Here is a 21000-nt window from a genome sequence, read left to right on the forward strand (position 1 = left end):
TCAAAGAGCGGATAACTCCTGGAAAAAAAAAAAAAAAAGATATGGAAAGAGGGAAACCCTGGAATCAAGAAACCCCCCTCACTTCCTGGGATCGCTGACTACTATCCCACCCCGTTGTGGCCTCCACCTCCCTCACAGCCTAGGTGCAGAAGTAAAGGCCCCCATTCCCTCGTAGTTTTGGCGGCTGCCACCAAACGAGGGATTCAAGGCTGGATGGGAGCAAAGGGCCAGGAGATAAGTCACAAAGACCCCTGGATTCTGATTTCCTCCCCACTCTGCTGTTAAGAAACAAACCAGCTCCAAAAGGGAAGACTGTGGGGATCCGCAGAGGCGCAGAGCCAGGAAACAGATCATCTGGTGGTGGAGTGCAGGCTCCAGGTTTGGACTACCTGGGTTTTACACTCCCATACTTGTTTAGCACTGTGTGACCTTGGGCAAGTGACTTAACCTCTCTGTGCCCTGGTTTTCTCAACTATAAAATGGGGATAGAGTACTGAATTAGAAGATATCAGCAGCTGAACTGTGCTCCCTGCACACTCATATTTAAGCCCTAACCCCTAGCACTTTGGAATGTGAATGTTTTGGTAATTAAGTTAAAATGAGGCCTTAAGGATCCTAATCCAATCTGACTGGTATTCTTAGAAGAGGAGCTCTGGACACACAGGAGACACCAGGGAAAGGCGGTGTGAGGACAGAGAGAAAGTGGCCATCCGCAAGCCAAGGAGAGAGACGTCAGAAGAAACCAAACCTGCCAACACCATGGTCATGGACTTCCAGCCTCCAAAACTGGAAAAACATATATTACATGAATTAATTTATGCAATCCTCACAACTCATAAGTTAGGTGTTATATTTAGTCCCATTTTATGATGGGAAAATGAGGCACAGAGAGGTTGAGGAGCTTGTCCAAGGCTGCAGAGCAGGAACGTGATAAAGCTGGGGCTCAAGTCAGGTGGGCTCCAGCGTTCCCACTGTAAAAAACTCTTCTCTTGGTGGATGAGATCTGATTTGTGAGTGCCTGGCACCCTGCAAGTAATCAATACATATTAGCTGTGATCATCAACAAGCCAAAGAACACGGAGGATTACCAGTAACCACCAGAACAACCTAAAAAAAGACTGGCTTGCAGAGGAGAAAATGGAGAGAAGGCAAGAGAATTTCTCAGGCACCTTCTGAGACCCTGCCAGGTGCCTGGAATACAGGGATGAACAGACAGGCACTGCCCCTGCCTTCCTGGGCTTACACCAAAGTGGAGGAAATAGATGTTAGAAAAAAAAAATTACACAGAGAAGTCAACAATCATCCAAGAGTGACAAAATACCACCAAGGAGAGGACTGTGGAGCCATCTGAGCCTACAGATGGGGAATTTGGCCCATTAGGAAGTCAAGGAGGACTTCCTGGAGGAGGTAATGCAGGGGCTGGGATCCAAATGATGAGGAGGCATCAGGTAACTCAAGAGGGAGGAAAAACAATCCAAGGGTGGAAGGTCACAAAGACTCGTCCATGAAGGTAGGGGCAAGAGAAGAAAACAAACGGCAGATGGGCTGGAGAACACGGAGTGAGGCTTGGCTGGGGAGGGGGCAGAGGCCGCATGAAAGCCTTTTGAACACAACCGAGAATCCATCGAAGGGTTTTAAGCAAGGCGGCTAACATGACCACATAACACAGCAGATGTTTTCCTAACAAAGTGTGTAAGCTGAACTCCCGTAAACGGAATTTATTTTTAAGGCAGAAGGAAGCAGTGGGAACCTTAGAGTTAACTTGTCTATAAATTGAATGAAAACTTTCGAATCCAGCTGGCATTTTCATAGATCGGGCTCCCTAAAATGAGGTACGCCTATTGATTTACCACACTGGAGAAGGGCGGGCCTCTCTGGTGTGCTGGAGACGTCGGGGAGTGCCTCTGGTGACTGGGTCATGGGAGAAACCCCACATTCTGAATGTGATCTTCCCACTCAGCCACCACGACCTGCTTCCTGTGGTGACCACAATCTTCCCAGCCTCCCTTCTCAGCTTCTCCTCATCCTCCAACCCAACTTGTCTTTGCATACATGAGGTGGCCCTTCTGTCCTGGACGCCCTGAGCATTTTCATGGCATTCTATGACTCCCTTTTGGGCTTTGGTGCTATGGCCCCCCCATGCCCCCACATAAGAGGGGCTTAGGAGCAGAGGCCTTGGTACATAGCAAGGAGGGATGGAATTCCAAAGAAGCTATAGCTAAGAATCTACTCATTCAATCATTCATTTCCTCATTCATTCAGCATATGAGCATCTGTTCAACCCCAGGGACTGAGCTCCACACTGCAGGCTCCATGGAAAACCAAACAGCAACATCTCCACCCTCACTCTATGGAGGAAAACAGATGACAAATAAAATATTTAAAGTAATCCTAACATTCATTGAATACTTTTCATGTACCACATTCGATCCCAAGAGATACATTTATGCATTTTAATCAACCCCGATGAGTTAAAATGGAGTCAGAGAGAATTTAACTGATTTGTCAAAGATCAAACAAAGGTCATAGTGTAAGGCTGGCCTGGCATTTGAACCCAGGCGCTGTGTTCAGAATGTGTCCTAACCCTCCACAGCAGGTTGCCTCCCCTGCTTCCTTGCACCCAGATGAGGTTGCATATCAGAGTCCTCCAGCCTCCACAGCTGAACCCCCAAACCCTCCCTGCCCCGAGGGAAGGGCTCTGGAGCTGAGAGTCATCTACTGAGCCTCCCAGGGACCCTCCCTATTCAGATGCCCAGATACTTTCCTGGGGAGAGAAGCCCAAATTGCAAAAGCCACCATGACTTCTGGTACTAAAATGGAACCCAGGAAAATTATCAAGCAAGAAAAATCCATCTCATCTGATATTCTCAACTTGCGAGGAGATGAAGCTGGCAGGCAACTCCAGAAAGGCGAGTTGAAAGAATGCAAATGGTGCCTTTCATTCGGTCAACTCAAACAATTAATTTCTAGAAAACATTCTAGCTCCAACTGGTTGTAATTTCTATACGCTGATGTTTCCTGGGAGACATCCCATCTAGGGAGCAAAGATGGATAATACAACTGGCAAACACTTAGCTGTGGACAGTGTGTTTTGACACAGACATTCACCTCCTTTGATGCTCAGGACTAGGCTATGAGGTAGGTATACAAACCTACTGTAACAGTAAGAGGAATCAAATGTACAGAGAGTAATTTACCAGTCACTTACTAGTTGTATATAGGTGTATGAACCTGGGCAAATTACATAACCTCTCTGCACTGACTTCCTTGACTGTAAATAGAGCAATAATACTACCACCTCTATGGGTTGATCTGTGTACCCCAAAAAGATATGTTGACAGCCTAACTCCTAGCTGTCAGGAACTTCACAGATGTAATCAGGTTAAGAGGAGGTCATTAGGGTGGGCTCTAATCCAACAAGACTGGTGCCCCTATAAGAAGAGAGGCAGACACACAGGAAAAAATGTCATGCGATGATGGAGGGAGGCATCTACAAGCCAAAGAACACAGAGGGTTGCCAGTAACCACCAGAAGCTAGGAACAGGCAAAGAGGACCTTTCCCTAGAGCCCTCAGAGACAGCATGTTCCTGCCAACACCTTGACTGCAGGCTTTTAGCTTCCAGAACTGTGAGAATAAGTTTCTGTTGTTTTAAGCCACCTACTTTATGGTGCTGTCACGGCTGCCGCAGGAAACCAATAAGCCATCTCACAGAGCTATGGAGCTGCCTCAGAGCTGCGGCCCCTGCACCACAGAAGCTGAGGACTGGATGCAGGAGTGAGTGAAGTGTCTGAGGGCTCCAAGGTGCCACAGTCATAGCCATCCCTGGCCTCCGTGCCTGAGTCAGCGTAAATCCAGCTGCAGGGGAAGGCTGCACTCTTCAATGACCCCAGGAACAAGTGTCCACTATGCTCAGCAGAAGAATGCACATCTCCGAATCCTGTCTTGAGAGACCATCCTCTTCCTAACCGCAGGCCCCTCCACTCCCCGTGTCCAGCCTGCCCAGCTCTTCCCCACAGGGACCATGGAGGGTGGTGTTTCTGTTTTGACTGGAGAAATGCCTCATTCCCCAAGGGCTAAGACATCAGCCAATGAGCAAGTTCCCCGGGCCTGCCCTGCTGGGGTAGCCCTAAATGTCAGGCAGCAGGTGGCCCAGTGCACTTGGCCCACTAGAGCACGCTGCAATCTGTCCCCCCAGAAGGAGAGGCAGCAACACAGGGCGGGGTAGGGGAGCCTCTCTCAGCAACACCTCCAGCCCTGCACCCACTGTGGGAGTTAGACATGAAAAGTTGGGCCTAAATCCAAGGCCCAGGGCTCCAAATTCTTCTCCCATTGCAAATGGAAGCCAACACAAGAGACCAGCCCAAGGCTGCTGGGAAGGGAAGTGGGTGCCTCTCCATCCAAGGACCAGGAGTCCAAGCACGTGTGCCCACTTCTAGCATCTCCCCAGGCACTGTTCCCTTGCCAAGGGCAGCTCTTCCTCTCACTCAAGGGGGAGAGAAGAGGTGCAAACATGACACCTACTATGTGCCAGGCACTTGACTCGCTTTTTAGCTTTCCTGTATTCTTGCCATTTTGCAGAGGAGAAAACTGAGACAGGCTGAGAGAGATGGACAAGTGTTCAATAGAGCAGTCAGGATTTGAACCTAGGTCTGGACATCTTACTGGAAAAGCAGACCTGGAAAGCCTCCTAGGGCCCCATCTTAGTCCGTGTGTGTTGCTATAAAGGAATATGCAAGGCTGGGTAATTTATAAAGGAAAAGGGTTTGTTTGGCTCATGGTTCTGCAGGTGGTACATGAAGCATGGTGCCAGCATGTGCTTCTGGAGAAGGCCTCAGGCTGCTTCCACTCAGGGCGGAAGGTGAAGGGGAGTTGGCATGTGCAAAGATCACGCGGTGAGAGCAGAAGCAAGAGAGAGGGCAGGGAGGAGCCAGGCTCTTTAACAATGGGCTCTCCTGGGAACTGACAGCATGAGAACTCGCTTGAAGAAGGGCACCAAGCCATTCATGAGGGATCCGCCCCCATGACCCAAACACCCCCCACCTCCAACAGTGGGGATCAAATTTCAACATGAGATTTGGAAGGTCAAACAAACCAAACTATAGCAGGGCCCTCCACTTCCCTGCCCACTCTCACAAGGACACAATGGGTCAGCATGGAGGTATGGTGGATGGGAGCTGCAGGTAGCACCAGGTGTGCCTTGGAGGGATACCCCAGAGCTTGGCTGCACGGCAATTCCCCAAGCAGCCCAAGCAGCCCAGATGTGGTGCCCCAATTCTTATGGCTCTCACTATGAATACCTAAGACTCTGGCTTGTCTCACCTCATGGCCAGAACTTTCTCCCTTAGTTTCCAGATAATTCCTGCAACCTCCCCTCCTCACCATCCATAAAATGAATACAGATACTCCACACTATTGAGGAATGGGGGGAGGAGACAGGAGCAGAAGTGGGTTTTGAAACATCCTGGGAGACATGCTGGAAAACGTTCTCAGAGCAGTAAATTTCAGTAAGCCAAAGGAAGTCATGGGAGAACTGGGCTGAAGATCCAGGGCCTGGCTTCTATTGCCCTTGCCATGCATGGACTCACCTCCCTCTGGTATATTATAGGCACAATATGATCTGCCCAGAAATAATTTCAATATACACAGTCTGTAATCTATAAAGAGCAATGCACATCAGGGATTATTAGGGAAAGGAAGCTTCTATGTGTTAACAACCAACAACATACCAGGTCTATACTAGAAGCTTTAAATGCATCATCTCAATTGATCCTTAAAGCACTCTACTAGGGTAAATGTAAATGCAGAGACTTAGTGCTCATCAAATATCCATGTACTTCCTTACATTCTCAGCCTCCCTGGGGGCTGGTTTGGGGCCAGTTGACAGTTCTGACCAAGGTGCTGGAGGTGAAGTGATGTGTGTCATGGCCTGGCCAAAGCAGCTGAGTATTAGTGTGGCTCTCCCTTCTCCCTCTTCCCCATCTGCAGTAACTTTGGATGCCTCATGTTTTAGAAGGAGCAGTTACAAAGATGGTAGAGTCATCATCTTTGAAGCCTGGGTCCCTGCGTGACCGTGTGGATCAGAGACACATGTTAGACAAGTAATGTAATCAGGAGTTAATCGTTTTGTTAAGGCACTGAGATTTTAGAGTCATCTGTGGTTGCTGTTATTCTGATTTTCACAGATGAGGAAGCCAAGGCCACACAGCCAGTAAATTGCAGAATCAGGATTCAAATTTCAGATCTGTGACTCCAATATGCATCCTCTTTCCATTACAACCTTTTGTTGTTTAATAAGATCATCCCCCCTCTAACCCCTCCATAAGCAGCCATGTCCCAAAAAACTCTTACTTATCACTGTACCGAAGATGCCTGAGTAATCCACGCAGGACAAAAACAGAATCTCATAAGGTGCTCTGAGCCTGGAAGATGATCAAAGGCGGGGAGGAGGGGGCCTGACTCAGTCTAAGAGATATCTTTCCTGGGGCTTTTGGGCTCACAGGAGGTTTTGATACAAGAGGAAATATAATATAGTGGTTTAGCACACAGGATAGAGAATCAGATCAACCTAGGATCAAATCCCAATCCCACCACTTACTCTTCTGAGCCTTCACTCTCTAATCTACAGAATGTGGGCAATATCTAAACCATCCTTGTAGGCGGAGACAGGATGAGGCATTGTCAAGTTCCTGGCGGACAGGCAGCATTCCCCAAGTGTCTGCCCCCATGATAATCATCTCTGGGATATCTCAGAGCAGCAGCCTTACTGGAACAAGGTGAGGCAGAGGCCCAGCCTGGCTGGCCTGTCCCCTCTCAAGCCGCTGGAAGAGGCTGCCTCAGCCAGCATGGCCAATAAGGTCCAAAGCTTTAGGCCACAGACCTGGCCCAGCCCACGTCCTTGGAGCAGACCACGGGCAGAACACAAAAAGGGACTCAGGGCCAGCCAGACATAAAGCAACACAACAGAAGAACCAGATTATTTATCTTAAAGTCGAAAATGTCTTCTAGGAAGATAGCCTTTTATTTGGGTGACTCTGGGAGAGGCTGATCAGCTTAAACACATTACCTGCACATATGGTTGTCATACCATGGTGAAGGGTGGGAAACAAAGGGTAGAGGGGAAAGGATGGGCAAATGCTAGCTGTTGAAATATCATCCCTCAACTGCCAGGAGCCAGGATATTGTCAGTGACATCAAAATGGGCTTCTTGCCATGGGGACGGGGCTACCACGAGCATAGTCACAAGATTCAGGAGCCCCTCAATGAGGCAGAGAAAGGAAGAAAAGAACCAAAAAAGCAGCTTATTCATCCTTGCCTTCTAACCCAAAGACAGACTTTCTCTCTCTGTTTCTCTCTCTCTCTCTCTCTCTCACACACACACACACATACACACACACACACACACACACACACACACTCCAGCCCTAGAAAACTAGAAGGGACCAAAGTTAATCAAAGTTAATCCCTCCCATTTTACAATAGTAATAATGATAATCATGACAATGATGATGATAGTGAACATTTATTTAGCACTTACTATATGCCAGGCATGATGCTAAATGTTTTACTAGTTTCATCTCAAAGACTATCCACAACAATCTGATGGGGTATTACTAGTTCCATTTTACAAATCAGGAAATAGAGGCACCAGGGGTTAAATGGTCTAAGGTCACACAACTGATATGAAGGATAAAGCCGACAGGCAAATCCAGGCAGTCTAACCACCTGCACTGCTGCCTCTAAAGAAATAGAGAAACTGAGGCTCAGCGAGGGGCTGTGACTCACACAAGGCCACATGGCTCCATCTGTAACAGTATCCGGGCTGGAACACAAGTCTCCTAATGCCTGGTTCAGCTACCTTTCTGCTCCATCCTGTTGCCTTTTGTACATACTTGCCCGCCACCAGTGAACATGTTTTTGCTCATCTCCAAGTTGTTGAATTCACTAATTAAGGCAGCAGTCTTGGGTGCATACCAGGGGCAAGGGCTGGATCTTAAGACAACAAGCGCCCAGATGAAAGGCCAGCCCTGCCAGCTGCAAACACAGGCTCACCACCTTACTCTCCCACTCTTCACCAAAAGTGTTTCGTGATCCACCCCCACTCCCTCAAATGGAGCGCTAATGCAGGTCCAAGGTGCCAGCCTGGGTGGCAGGAGGAGCCCAAGCTGGTGCAATGGCTCAATGGCATCAGGTGGTAGAAATGCCTGATCGATGGGCATCATCTGCTCCGTGGGACCAGAGTGCTGGTTTCCAAGGCTCCCTCCCGGTGCTGCACCCCAGCTGAGCAAGAACAAATGTTCCCGATTTTCCCTCTCAATGGCTGATGAAATAGGCCAGAAGAGCAGCCCTCCGGAAAAGGAGAGGTCCGTAAAACCTGCAGCCCAGGAACCGAAAGGGCTCTTCCCAAGGAAGAGTGGGGCGCGAGCTTGCAGACTAACATGGGGCTCCCAGCAGGGACTGGTTATAGACATTCTCCTCTCTACCCAAAACTGCTGGGCACTCTGTCCTTCAGCTCTGATGACAGGAGCTGGTTTCTGAAACTGCTGCATTCATTCAACGCAGGATTTTGCTGTGTACAGGCGGGCAGAGAGAGGCAAGCCAGCCGGCAGAGGCGCCTTCCACTGAATGGAGGGCAGAAGGAATGGAGTAGGGCTGCCCAGACCCCTATAAGGTTAGACTCTCCTGCTCTAAGTTGCAAGATGGCTCAGAATCTCCTCAGCCAACATACTCATTTTACAGACTGAGGTAGCAGGCTCAAGAGGGGAAATAACTTGCCCAAGGCCACATGGATGACCCAGAAGAGCTAGACTTCAAATCTGCTATTTTCCTTCTTCCTGGCACCCCCTCCCACAAATCCTTGAATTAATCCCATATCCCTACCCAGCACCCTGCCCTCCAACGCACCCCTCAGACCATTAAAATCTCATTTTTTAAAGGGCAGAGGGTTCCTTCCTGGACTCAGTCCAAGGTGTCCTAAACCCAACCCCAAGGTATCCTAAACCCAACTAACTTCCGCTTCTAGAAAGTGTCCTGGACCTTTCAATGATGTGCTACTATTTCAGCCTGGGGTTGGGTAAAAGCACCACATATACCAGCTGTTTGAATGGGTTTGGGGACAAGGGAGACAAGGAAACAGAGTGCCCAAGACTTGAAATGTTGCTAAATCAGAGATCTTGGAGTTTGCCTGGGAGAAGACTGGGCCCACACAAGATACTTCAAGCCCAAACACAGACTTTAGTAGCCCTTGGGGAGTTTCAATTCCCTCTCCAATTCAGGAGAAGTGGGGTGGGGGTGGGGAGAAGAGGGGAGGGACAACGCTGGCTTTCTAGGGGCCCCATGCTCCCAGGCAGGTTCCAAGGCAGGGTTGGTCCCTGCAGGCTTCCCTCCACAGAAAAACAAGAGTCACTAAAAGCAAAACACAACAAAAATACTTCTTTTGTTTTCCAGCCCCCTGAAATGTCTTAAAGACCTATCCAGAGACAGCAGGCTTCTCCACCCTTTCCTTTCTCTCCTCTCTCCTCCTCCTCTTCTATTCAAAATAGAAATCATGCTGATCTGTCTTTATGGCAACTTTGTCCTGGAGCATTTCAGGAGCATCCAACAAAAACATGTGGCAGCCTACACTGAACAGAGGAATCTCATCTCTTTAAGGGACCCCCATTTCCCCCACTTTTGTAAGGGACATTAAGGACATGGGAGCAGGAGGGGGGCTGCCCAAGGAGCACAGGTTACCAGCCAAGAGAAAGATGAAAACTTCTACCAACCACAATGAGGCCACGGCACATTCTACGATTTGCTCCTTTGCACTCACTTGGGATGAGGGGAGGAGGAAGGGAACTGGAGAGAAAGATGAGGCAATAGTCCCTCCAGTATCCCTTCAATGTTAGCCCCGCACATGACAAAGATGACACTCCTCACAGATGCAAGCAGCCATCGACTTCCCAAGGCACAGACACACAGACTCAACACACAGGGACCCTGAAGCCAGATAACTGGGACCCAGGGCAGATTTCCACCAATAACTGTGAAATGACCAGAAGAATGTGGCCTACAGACCCTAGACCCAGGGGGTGAGGGTGGGGCCCAGGGTTCGTTGACTGCTGAGAAATTTAACACTTCTGCCTGGACTGCTGAAGTCTTTAAGGCCCCATCCCCCACCGCCCATCCTGTGCCTCCCAGTTTACTTGTGCCCAGAGAGAGGATACCCCAAGACCCCCATTCTGCCTTCACCAGGCAGGGATTCGGCCAGATCCAGGGGACAAAGGTGCAACTTTTACAAAAAGGGTGCATGCATTTTGGGGTTTGGGTTTCTGCAACTCCAAGAACCGTCAAAAAGTTAATTCCCCAACCCACTCTCTCTGCACCAATTCGCAGTTGTAGTTTCTTACGTCTTTTTCTGGGGGTAAATTTCTTAATCATCCATTTGCCCTGGCAGCCTCCCCGAGAAAAATCACATCTGACTCCCAGCCTTTCCAGCCCACGGCGCAGTTTATAACTGTGAACCCTTCGCCTCACCCTCAGTCTCGCTCCCCTATCTGGCTAGTATACGACGGGCTCCTCAGGGCGGGACCCCGCGTTTAAGTTGGGTGTCTGTGGTCCCTGCGTCCTGGATTTCGGCGCAGTTGCCTCACAGGAGCCAGAACGCGCTTCCTGCGGGCGAGGGCCGGGGCAGTGCGCCCCCTGGCGGGAGCCCACGCACCTCACTCCAGCAGGACCCGGAGCCCGCGCGATCCCACCCGAGCCGAGCACCCTCCCAAATGGTTCCCACTGGCCCCTAAATCTGGACGTGCCCGAGCCTCCCACCCACCCAGCACCCCACGGAGTCTCCGCTTCCCCACACCCCACACACCTAAGGAATAACAGCGGTCCTGGAGGAACGCGTGGCGCCTCCGCCCCGCCCCGCTGCCAGGGACCCCAAAGGCAGCCCGTCCTCCGTGCCGCTGCCGGGCCCCACAGCCCTCCCGGCCCTGATCGCCGCTCCCAGTCCCTGGTCCCTCCCTGTCCTACCGGGTGGCGTGGCGCGCAGCCCCTTTCCAGGCGCAGCCCTGGCCGAAACCCCGAACCTTGCAACCACACCTGCCACCCCACGCCGTTCTCCAGAAGCCCCCACTCCCCCACCCGGAGCGTTGGGAGCCCACCGGCTCTGCACCTGTCCTGGGCGCAGCCCCCGGCCCCCGGCGGACTCCTGGCAGGCACGGGGCGAGACCGTCCCCGGCCCCCCCAGCTCCGGCGTGCTAGTTTGAGTGGAACTTGGTTGCTGGGCTTCCCGGGACCGTCCTGGGATCCCTACTCCACCCCACTCCCTGGCCGCGTCCAGCAGCACCCCCGGGGCGGCGTGCGGGGGTCCCCAGGTCCCCGGGGGCGCGGCGGCGGCGTGCGGAGAGCACGGAGGTGCGGGGCCCCATACCTTCCAGCTGCGGCGGCCGGACCCCGCGCCAACTCCCGCCAGCGGCCGGGGGGAAACTTTCCTGGTCGGAGGGGCGCGCTCGCAACTTGCCCGGCGCCGACTGCCTTCCCGGCGGTGGCGGCGCGTACGGGGAACCGCGGCGCGAGGCTGCGGCGCTCGCTCGGGGCTCCGGGCGGGGACCGGGACCGGAGCCGGGGCTGGGGCTCGGGCGGCCTCGCGCGGCTCCGCGGTGGATCGCTCGGCGCTACGTCCGCCCCGCAGCCTGGAGCCCCGCGACGCCGGCGGCAGCTGCACGCCCGCCAGCCCGCCGGCCCCACCTCCCCCGCCGTCCGTCCCTCCCCTCCCCCGCGCTCCCTCCCCCTCCCCAAACCTCCGCCCCTCCTGTCTCCAGCCGCCGCTGCTGCCGAGAAGCGCGTCTCCTCCGCGGGCTGCCCCTCGCCTCCCGCCAGCTTCGGCCTCCGCCTCCAGCCCCGCGTCCAGGCCTTGTCTGGGGGTCCCTGGGCCCACCCTCTGCCCATCTCCCCTTACTCTGCCTCCGACCACCTCCCGCTCTGCTCGCGGGCCCTCGCTGCGTCTGAATTTGGAATACCGTTGCGGGAGTGAGGAGAGGCGCATGCTGGACCCGAAGTGTATTTATTCCAGGGGAACTTTCAGCTGACCCCAGGGCCCAACCCCAGGGCTTGGGGTGAGATCCTCGGTCCCGTTCGGGCTCCTGGGCTTCCCTTTGCCGGGAGAAGTACCTGTTGAAAGCCCGGGGAACACACCCTCCTTTGACTTGCAGATAAGAAAGGGGACTTTCAGCAAGGAGGGGCCTGACCCCAGGTCAGATGCAAGTAACTTGATTGCTAGGGGCCGGATCTGTGTCTCCGGCCTCAGGGCTGAGGATCTTGCGGGGCTGGGGAGCTTATCTTTTCTTCTCTGTACTGCTGCCACAGCAGCACCGGCTCGTTCCAACCCCTGACATGACTTGCCTGAGACTTTTAACCTCTGAGCCTCCTCTAAACAACTACCCGGCCCTGCCCCAGACAAAACGGACAAGCAAGCAGATCAAAGCTGACAGCCCAAGTGAAAGTGCTGATGACAAGGGCTCGGGTCGCCCACTTCTCCTCCCTTGGCAACTGTGTTTTGAGTCCCAGCTTGAAGCTTCCACACCCCATCCCCGTGGGCCCTAGGCATTCAACATACATCAGCTCTGCAGGAGGCTCCTTGGCCAGCTGATTCTCACTAAGGAGTGACTGATAGGAAGGAGCTGACCCTACTCCTGTCTTGTATGTGGGTGTTGGTAGTCAGGCCACTGGGCAGAGTTTGGGGGGAGGGAGGTCTTTTTGGTTTTGTTTTTGTTTTGTTTTTGATACAAGGTCTCGCTCTGTTGACCAGGCTGGACAAGCCTGGTCAACAAGCACAGCTCACTGTAGCCCCACCTCCTGCACGGCTCACTGTAGCCTCGACCTCCCGGGCTCAAGCAATCCAGGCCTTCCACCTAAGCCTCCCGAGTAGCTGGGACCACAGGCATGCGCCATCTTGCCTGGCTAATGTTTTCTGTTGTCGTTTTTGTTGTTGTTGTTGTTGTTTGTTTTTGCTTTGTTTGGTTGGTTGGTTGGTTTTTTTGTGTGTGTAGAGCTGGGCTCTTACCATGTTGCCCAGGCTGGTCTCCAATTCCTGGCCTCAAGTGATCCTCCCACCTCAGCCTCCCAAAGTGCTGACATGACAGACATAGACACTGCACCCAGCCACCAGCCAGAGTTTTGAGAGGCAGGAAGTGGCTGTCTTTCCTTGCCCACATTCCAGGAAATGGATTCCTCCCTGTAAGGACTCCGGGGATGTCTGGTCCTTTCAGGAACTTCATCGCGTCACCGGGACTCTTAAAGAGTAGGCACGCGGCTGGAAGAAAAATCCCTGGATCCACGGTTTCAAAGGGACCCAGAGTGAGCAAAGCTTCACCCAAGGAGAGGAAGTCTCTAACGGTGGAATTTCTGTAAGAGAAGGACAAGGAGAAGGGCTCCACATTCACCCTTCAGCTGCCAAAACATAATGGAGGGTGGAGGCTGCCCCCTCTGGCTGAGTACCCCGCAGGTCCTGCACTTGTGGAATGCTGCTGGGAGAAGCCCTGTGTGAGCCTCCTTGGACACCAGGCGCCCCAGACATTTAAAGAGGAAAAATGGGAAGCCCACAGCCAGGGTGCTGGAGCTTGGGAAGTGGAGATCAGAGACAGCCAGAGGGAGGGAGTCTCTAAGGTTCTGGGGCTTGGCAGAAGTGGGCAGGCGCAGGGGAAGAGAGTGCAGACATGCTGCGCAACTCAAGACAACCAGCTCTGTCCGTGACTCCAGTTCCAAGTCAGTTTCCCGGACCTCAGCCTCTCTTCAGCCTCCATGGAGAACCTGGCCCTATCTGTGCATCAGCTAAGGATATCTGCTGAATAGCTTACTCTAAATCAACTCTTATTTTTTCATTTTTTTGATTTACTTAAATGGCTTGTTTTTAAAAAGATATGTTATTACCATAAATGGAAAGCCAGCATCACATTACTATAAACAGAAGGTAACCATTAAAATAAATACAATGAAAATAAGTGTTATTAAATTCTAACAATGTATCTTTAACCACAATAATAATAATACAGTCTAACAAGATACTGCTGCCTGAGGAGGTGCTGAAGCTCAGGCCCCACTTTCTCTTTGAAAAGGAGGTAAGCAAAGGCTAGAAAGATGTTAAAGACACATTAGCAACAAACTCTTCATCAAGAGCATTGATGAAAAGAGAACTGGGAAGGGACCCCTTGCACCCCCACTCCTCACCAGGTCAGTTAGGATATTGGAAGCCCTTGGATTACTTCCAATGACCTTAATTTCCTTGAACATCTCGGATGTCCTCTCAACTGGGAAACATAATTCCATGTATTGGTGTAAAAGTAATTGTGGGCTGGGCACGGTCGCTCATGCCTGTAATCGCAACACTTTGGGAGGCCGAGATGGGTGGATCATGAGGTCAGGAGATCGAAACCATCTTGGCCAACATGGTGAAACCCCGTCTCTACCAAAAATACAAAAATTAGCTGGGCATGGCAGCACGTGCCTGTAATCCCAGGTACTCAGGAGGCTGAGGCAGGAGAATTGCTTGAACCCAAGAGGCAGAGGTTGCAGTGAGCCGAGATTGCGCCACTACGCTCCAGTCTGGTGACAGAGCTAGACTCTGTCTCAAAAAAAAAAAAAAGCAATTGTGGTTCTCGCTGTTGAATGTAATCGCGAGAACCACAACTACTTTTGTACCAACCTTATATTGGGCCAAAAAAGTCCTTTTTTTTTTTAAAGTTAGGCGCCCCAAGAATTTAGTCCTGGACAAAATAAGGCCAATTCGGGTTACAGGAAGACCGCACCTCCCTCTCACAAGGTAATCTTGAGGAAATCCCTCCCTTCTCTGGCCTCAGTCCTTCCATCTGTAAAATGGAGGCTTGGGTAAATGGCCCATAGGATCCCTTTGGCTGTTTGATGAAAGCAAGTAAGGCACCAAGATTGTGGCTTATCAGGGAACTTAGAAGGTGAAGGCTCCACCAAGGAGAGGGACTAGAGAGGGGAGAAGCTGGGAAGGAACCAAAGAGCAGGCAGTAGGGCTGTGGATGGATGGGCAGTCCTCAAGAGGGAGAAGGAGCAAAGAAGGCTAGAGACCACCCACTGAAGTCTAGGTTGGCAGAAACCCAGAAGTGGCCTGGCCTGAAAGTTCTAAAAAGATTTGGGAAGGAACCTTGTGGAGAATTCACTGTAATCCAACCACTTCATTTCACCAATGGGGAAACTAAGGAAGAAACATAGACTAGATTCTCATCGTGGTTAAGAGCTGGGCGTTGAACCCAGACCTCCTGACTCCCAGGCCAGGGTGCTTTCAATACCTCTGGAATTAGGGCATCTAGTGGAAGTGGTTTTTCTGAAAATACTCACCTTTCCCCTAGGAAGCTCTTAGGCTTCGCTTTCTCCAGCATCTGCAGAAAACAGTTGAATTGGCTTAAAAGCCCCAAATTCACCAAAGTGTGTCTAGTGCTGTACCACCCAGGTTCTACGCCCCAATCACTGTACACAGGATGCCTGGGGTGCGCATTTGCAGACCTCATGCCCAGCAAAGATCCCTGAACCAGGAGTCCAAAGGCCCACGTTCCAGTCTTGGCCATCTGGGCAATTCCTTCCCCTCTCTGGGCCTCAGTGTTCCCATCTGTGAAATGAGGCATCTGGACAAGATCAGCAGGTTTCAAGTTGGGTTGGTAGACACTGCTTTCAGGTATCTGAAGAATGAGAAAGGCAAAAGAGGAAGAGCAGTCTCCCTCCCAGCTTTAGCCAGAAACAGGTTCCCTTTTCATCTGTTTTGCATGATGGTGTCTCACATGAGATTTCAAGGAGAAAGTGTCCTTCGCTTAAAAGGCATTTGAAATCACTAGAAGGGATGACCTCTGACTCCTGACATTTATAAGGTGATGGCTGATTAGGCTGCGCGCTTCTCAAGGTCTGGGGCCCTGCTTTGTTCATCTCTGGGTCTCCAAGACCCAGTGCAGAGTTGGTACTCAGGGGATTTTTTTTTTTTTTTTTTGAGATGGAGTCTGGCTCTGTCGCCCAGGTTGGAGTGCAGTGGTGCGATCTCAGCTCACTGCAAGCTCCGCCTCCCGGGTTCACACCATTCTCCTGCCTCAGCCTCCCAAGTAGCTGGGACTACCGGCACTTACCGCCACAACTGGCTAATTTTTTGTATTTTTTAGTAGAGACAGGGTTTCACCGCGTTAGCCAGGATGGTCTCGATCTCCTGACTTCGTGATCCGCCCACCTCGGCCTCCCAAAGTGCTGGAATTACCGGCGTGAGCCACCACACGTGGCCACTCAGGGGAATTTTTTATGCCACCTCCTAACTGTACCACATTGAGCCACCTCAATTAACTGATAGCCACCTAAACTCTCCCATGCATTTCTAAATGGGAATCGTAACTGCCACTCTAGCATGGGGTGGCTGTGAGGGTCTCATGGAAACTCCTTGATATAGCTCCTGGCATGTGATAAATACGCAATACAGGTGAGCCCAATGCTTGAATGGCTGTTTGGATAACACTAGACTTGGCAGATTCTTCTCCCAGAGGCACACTGACCTTACAACCTAGCTTTGCCAAGGCAGTCTGCATTTTAAATGTTTAATCATTGCCTCCCTGATTTTTTTCTGAATTGTCTCCTTTTATATGTAATTTGCAATCATTTCCAAAACGTGGCAGTTCATTAAATGTACAGCTGAGTGATTAAATTTGTTTATCTTTGCAATGACTTTCATGGAAATAAATTCACAAATCTTAGGAACACCCTGTGGAGGTTAGAAGGATGTGGTCTTGACTCTTCCCGGCCTTGACTAGCTCAGGGATTCCTCCACTTTCTCTCTTTTTCTCCCTTCAACAAGCCTCACACAGGCCAGGGCCAGCCTCTCTGAGTGTTTTTAGCACAAGGTACAAGGGCCTGCCTCCTCCTTCTTCACCCTCAGGAATGCTTGCAATTCCCAGGGACACGTGCACGCGCACAGACAAACACACATTATACCCCGCCGACACACACGCGCACACACACACACACACACAGAGTAGAATCTGGATGGCTTTACTGGGAGGGGCCCAGGGTCAAGCTTCCTCTGAATGCATTGTGGCTGAGCTTTCCAAAAAGTAACTCCCTGGGAATAGCAAGGGAAGGTCCTGCTGGGTAAAGCATTGCTGAAACTTCATCCTCCACCTTCACTTTTAAATTAACTGATAGTAAACAGCACAATACCAATAACTGCCACTTGTGGAGTGCTTACTTGGGTAGAAGCTCAGGTTGCGAGGTTAGATAAACCCAGGTTCAAAGCCTGTCTCCTTTGTTCACCAGCTGTTTGGCTTTGGGGAAGTTACTTTGCCTCTCTGTGCTTTAGACTCCTAATATTTAACATGAGGCACTGTGATAAAGCCTTTAGAGGCCTACAAGCCTACTTAAGCCTCCATACAACTCCATAAGGTAGAGATGGTTAGGACGCTTGCTTTACAGAGAGGGAAACTCAGAGACCTGCCCAAAGTCACCCAGCAAATAAAGAACTGGGATTCAAATCTTTCTCATTATATTTACATCTAGACCACATGTTCATGTGACAGGGAGAAAGGAGTGGGTAGGGAGTTCAGGTGACCTAGGGCCAGTCCTGGCCTTGAACCTCTGGCTGTGCAACCTTGGACAAGTGGCCTAATTTCTCTGAGCCTGTCTTCTCATCTGTAAAGGGAGATGTTAACACCTACAACACTGTTGTAAACTGAAGGAGATGACTTCTGCAAAGAGGCTTTGAAAACCAGCAAGCATGTAACACACGTAAGACTTTTAAAATCACCATTATCGTCTGTGTAGAGCTGCTGAGATTACAGGTTTAGCTCTCAGAGTCTCACAGGGGCACTTGGTACAATTCAGTCATGCAACAAATATTTGTGAAGGTTCAACTGTGGGCCAGGAACTGGCTGTGTACCTGGGCACTCACATTTGAGTAAGAACAAAGAATGCATGTGATCCCTGGCATAATCAATGCAATCAGCGAATTTTTAAACTTCAGACTAGGCTGGGCATGGTGGCTCACACCTGTAATCCCAGTACTTTGGGAGGCCGAGGCGGGCAGATCACCAGAGGTCAGGAGTCCAAGGCCAGCCTTACAACATAGTGAAACCCCGTCTCTACTAAAAATACAAAATTTAGCTGGGTGTGATGGTGGTGGGTGCCTGTAACCCCAACTACTTGGGAGGCTGAGGCAGGAAAATCACTTGAAGCCAGGAGACAGAGGTTGCAGTGAGCCAAGATCACACTACTGTACTTTAGTCTGGGTGACAGAGTGAGACTCTGTCTCAAAAAAACAAAAAACCTCAGACTCATCTCGTGCAAGGGCTCTCCCATTTTACTGATGATAACACTGTCATAAAGCTGGGGCTAGGCAAGAGGGAGTTATCCAAATCTACCAGCACATTGACTTCGGAGTTTAGGGAAGTTTGGATGCTGCCTCCCACATTACTGTTCTCTGCTTCATTTTCTGCTCTTCTAGACTCACTGGCTCGCAGTTACCCTCTTCCCACTGAACTATTAGTCCCCATGCCCCTGCTGCCCGGCTCCAGAGCCTCTATGTCCATCCACTCCACTGCACTTGGATGAAAAGAGAAGAAATGGGAAGGCAAACACGTATCTGTCAACCAGGGATCTTGGGCAGTGTCCAGGAGTTCACCTTGGAAAACTCTAGAGGTGGGTGCATGGCCCAGGGCTCTCTGGCACCTGAGCAGATACCACCTCTGGGTTGCCAAGAATCCCACCATGGAAGTAATGGTGATTCAGATCAATTTCCTTGAGGTGTCGGATAACCCGGCTCTCGGACCCTGGAGGCAAGATTAGATCAGGGCTGAAATCCGTGACCCTGGGCAATTTACTTCCTTTCCCTGAAGCTCAGTTTTCTCCTCTGCAAAATGGAGAGGATAACAATCTTGGAGTTTGGGAAGGTTAACTGAAATAAGACATGTAAAAGTGCTCACCACAGGATACACAGTAAAAACTAAAGACTGTGGTATCTATTTTCCTGGCAGACCAAGTCTAATTGATGCACAAAGGATGCATTGAAAGTCTACTGCATGCTTAGAGGAAGCCAAAACTGTGAAGACCAAGAACTTTACTGAGCTCTTACTGAGTACTAGACTCTTCCCGTAACACTGTACCTCTATGTATTCCTCCAAACTTATCTCTCCTGTAAGATTGTGGGCTCCTTGCAGGCAATGTCTATCTTAGTCCTCTTTGTCACTGCCATAAACCTAATCTGAGAGGAGGGATGTATTAATATTATTGTCCCCATTTTACAGATGGGAAAATTGAGGCTCTGGAAGATTAAGTTATCTGCCCAAGAGCTCCTAGCTGGTGAGTGGCAAAGCTGGAATTTGAACCCAGGGAGTTATATTCCAGAGCCTGTGTTCTGTATCCTGACTCACCCTACTTCATGCCCGTTATCTCTTCTGTTCTTCCCAAAAGCCCTGTGGTTATTAGCAGTGCCCCCATTTTACAGATGAGTAAAGTGAGGCTCAGGGAGGTAGAGTGAGTCACCAAGAAGTGCAGTGGCCATGACTTTTGAGACAAAGGGCAGGTGGCTGTCCTAAAGTCTTCTTTAGCCAGTAAGGGCTGCCTGCTTTGAAGCTAAGTGATCCCTGGCTGCTACACAGGGTGCTTGGGCCACTGGGGCATGTGCTGGGCATGGTGATAAGGCCGGTTCACCTCCTGCTCATTGATTTTGATTGATGTCTGCTTCATTTTCTGGGGTGCCAGTGGGTAGCAGACAGGAGAACTGAGGAACTGGATTCCTACCAGGCCATCTCCAGGCTCAAGGACAGATCTACACCCAGCTGTCACAGTGACAGGCATGTCAGGACAGGCTGCTGGGGTGGGAAGGACCTCCCTCTTGCTCCTGTTACCTAGGCATCACAGGCTGGCACCTGCTCCCTGCTCTCTCCAACTTTCCCTTTCTCCCTCCCCCTCCTTCCCTCTCCTTCCATTATAAGTAGATTTGTGTCCCCTCAAAAGATGTTGAAGTCCTAGCCCCCAGTCCCCCAAATGGGACTATTTGGGAAAATGGTCTCTGCAGATGATCAAGTTAAGATGAGGCACTAACCCAACATGACCGTGTCCTTATCAGAAGGGGAAATTTTGGCACAGAGGCCAACATAGTGAAGACACAGTGGAGGATGTCATGAGAAGATGGAGTTTGAAGGATGCAGCTGCAAGCCAAGGACTGCCAAGGACTGCTGGCCACCCCCAGAAGCCAATAAGAGGCAAGGAAGGCTTTTCCCAGAGTCTCTGAGGGGGCATGGCCCTGCTGACACCTCGATTCCAGACTTCTAGCCTCTAGAACAGTGAGGTGATCACTTTCTCTTCTACCATACCATCCAGTTTATGGCGCTTGGTCATGGCAGCCCTAGCAAACTCTTACACCTTTTCCCTTCACCATCCTACTTAGCTTCCATATTCCAAACATATGTGTGAAGGTGACAAGGCTCAAAAGAAACGAACCCATGCCAGGTTCACGCTGACAAGCATGTGCTGCACCCATGGTCCCTGGAGCAGAGGCATGAAGGAGGACTCCAGAAACCTCCAGCCCCTCAGAAATGGTTGACTCCATTAATATTACAGAACATTAAGTACTGTCGTTATCCATTTCATAGGTGGGGAGACTGAGGCATGGAATGGCAAAGTAATTAGATGAGTATTACCTAGCTAAATGGCAGAGCTGGGCTCCAGGTTCAGGCAATCTGGCTTTAGGACCTGGGCTCTTAGCCACTTTATCTTGCTGCCTCTAATAGCTTTATCCTGTTACGTCAGCTTCTTCATCTGTTAAATGGAAACAACTTTCGCAGGAAGAAGATCAAGCCCTCTTCCATGCCCTGGGATTCTAAGTCCCATCCGGCTCACAGAGCCCCAGAGATGGAAGGAACCTTGGTGATGGCCCACCCCCTGCTTGAGAGTGTGTGTGTGTGTGTGTGTCTGTGTGTGTGTGATGGCACATGTCTGTGATGTCTGTGCTTGCATGTCTCTCTGTGTATATGTTTTTT

The 21000-nt window shown here is 50.8% G+C and overlaps 1 protein-coding gene and 1 long non-coding RNA gene across 3 annotated transcripts in view; one reads left to right on the top strand and one right to left on the bottom strand.

Annotated features, from left to right (window-relative positions):
• TSPAN18 (tetraspanin 18) overlaps window positions 1-11698 on the bottom strand; it is a 201999-nt gene extending 190301 nt beyond the window's left edge. For both annotated transcript variants that reach the window (XM_037999484.2, XM_037999483.2), the window contains exon 1: window positions 11406-11698. The gene's annotated coding sequence lies outside the window, so the exon portion shown is untranslated. The remainder of the gene's footprint in view (window positions 1-11405) is intronic.
• Window positions 2453-19957, top strand: LOC140711926 (uncharacterized). Its single transcript, XR_012093267.1, has 3 exons — window positions 2453-2909; window positions 3026-3138; window positions 18994-19957. It is a non-coding gene; the product is annotated as an uncharacterized lncRNA (long non-coding RNA).
• The last annotated feature ends 1043 nt before the right edge of the window (window positions 19958-21000 follow it).

This window comes from Chlorocebus sabaeus, chromosome 1 (assembly GCF_047675955.1).
Source record: "Chlorocebus sabaeus isolate Y175 chromosome 1, mChlSab1.0.hap1, whole genome shotgun sequence".
NCBI lineage: Eukaryota > Metazoa > Chordata > Mammalia > Primates > Cercopithecidae > Chlorocebus > Chlorocebus sabaeus.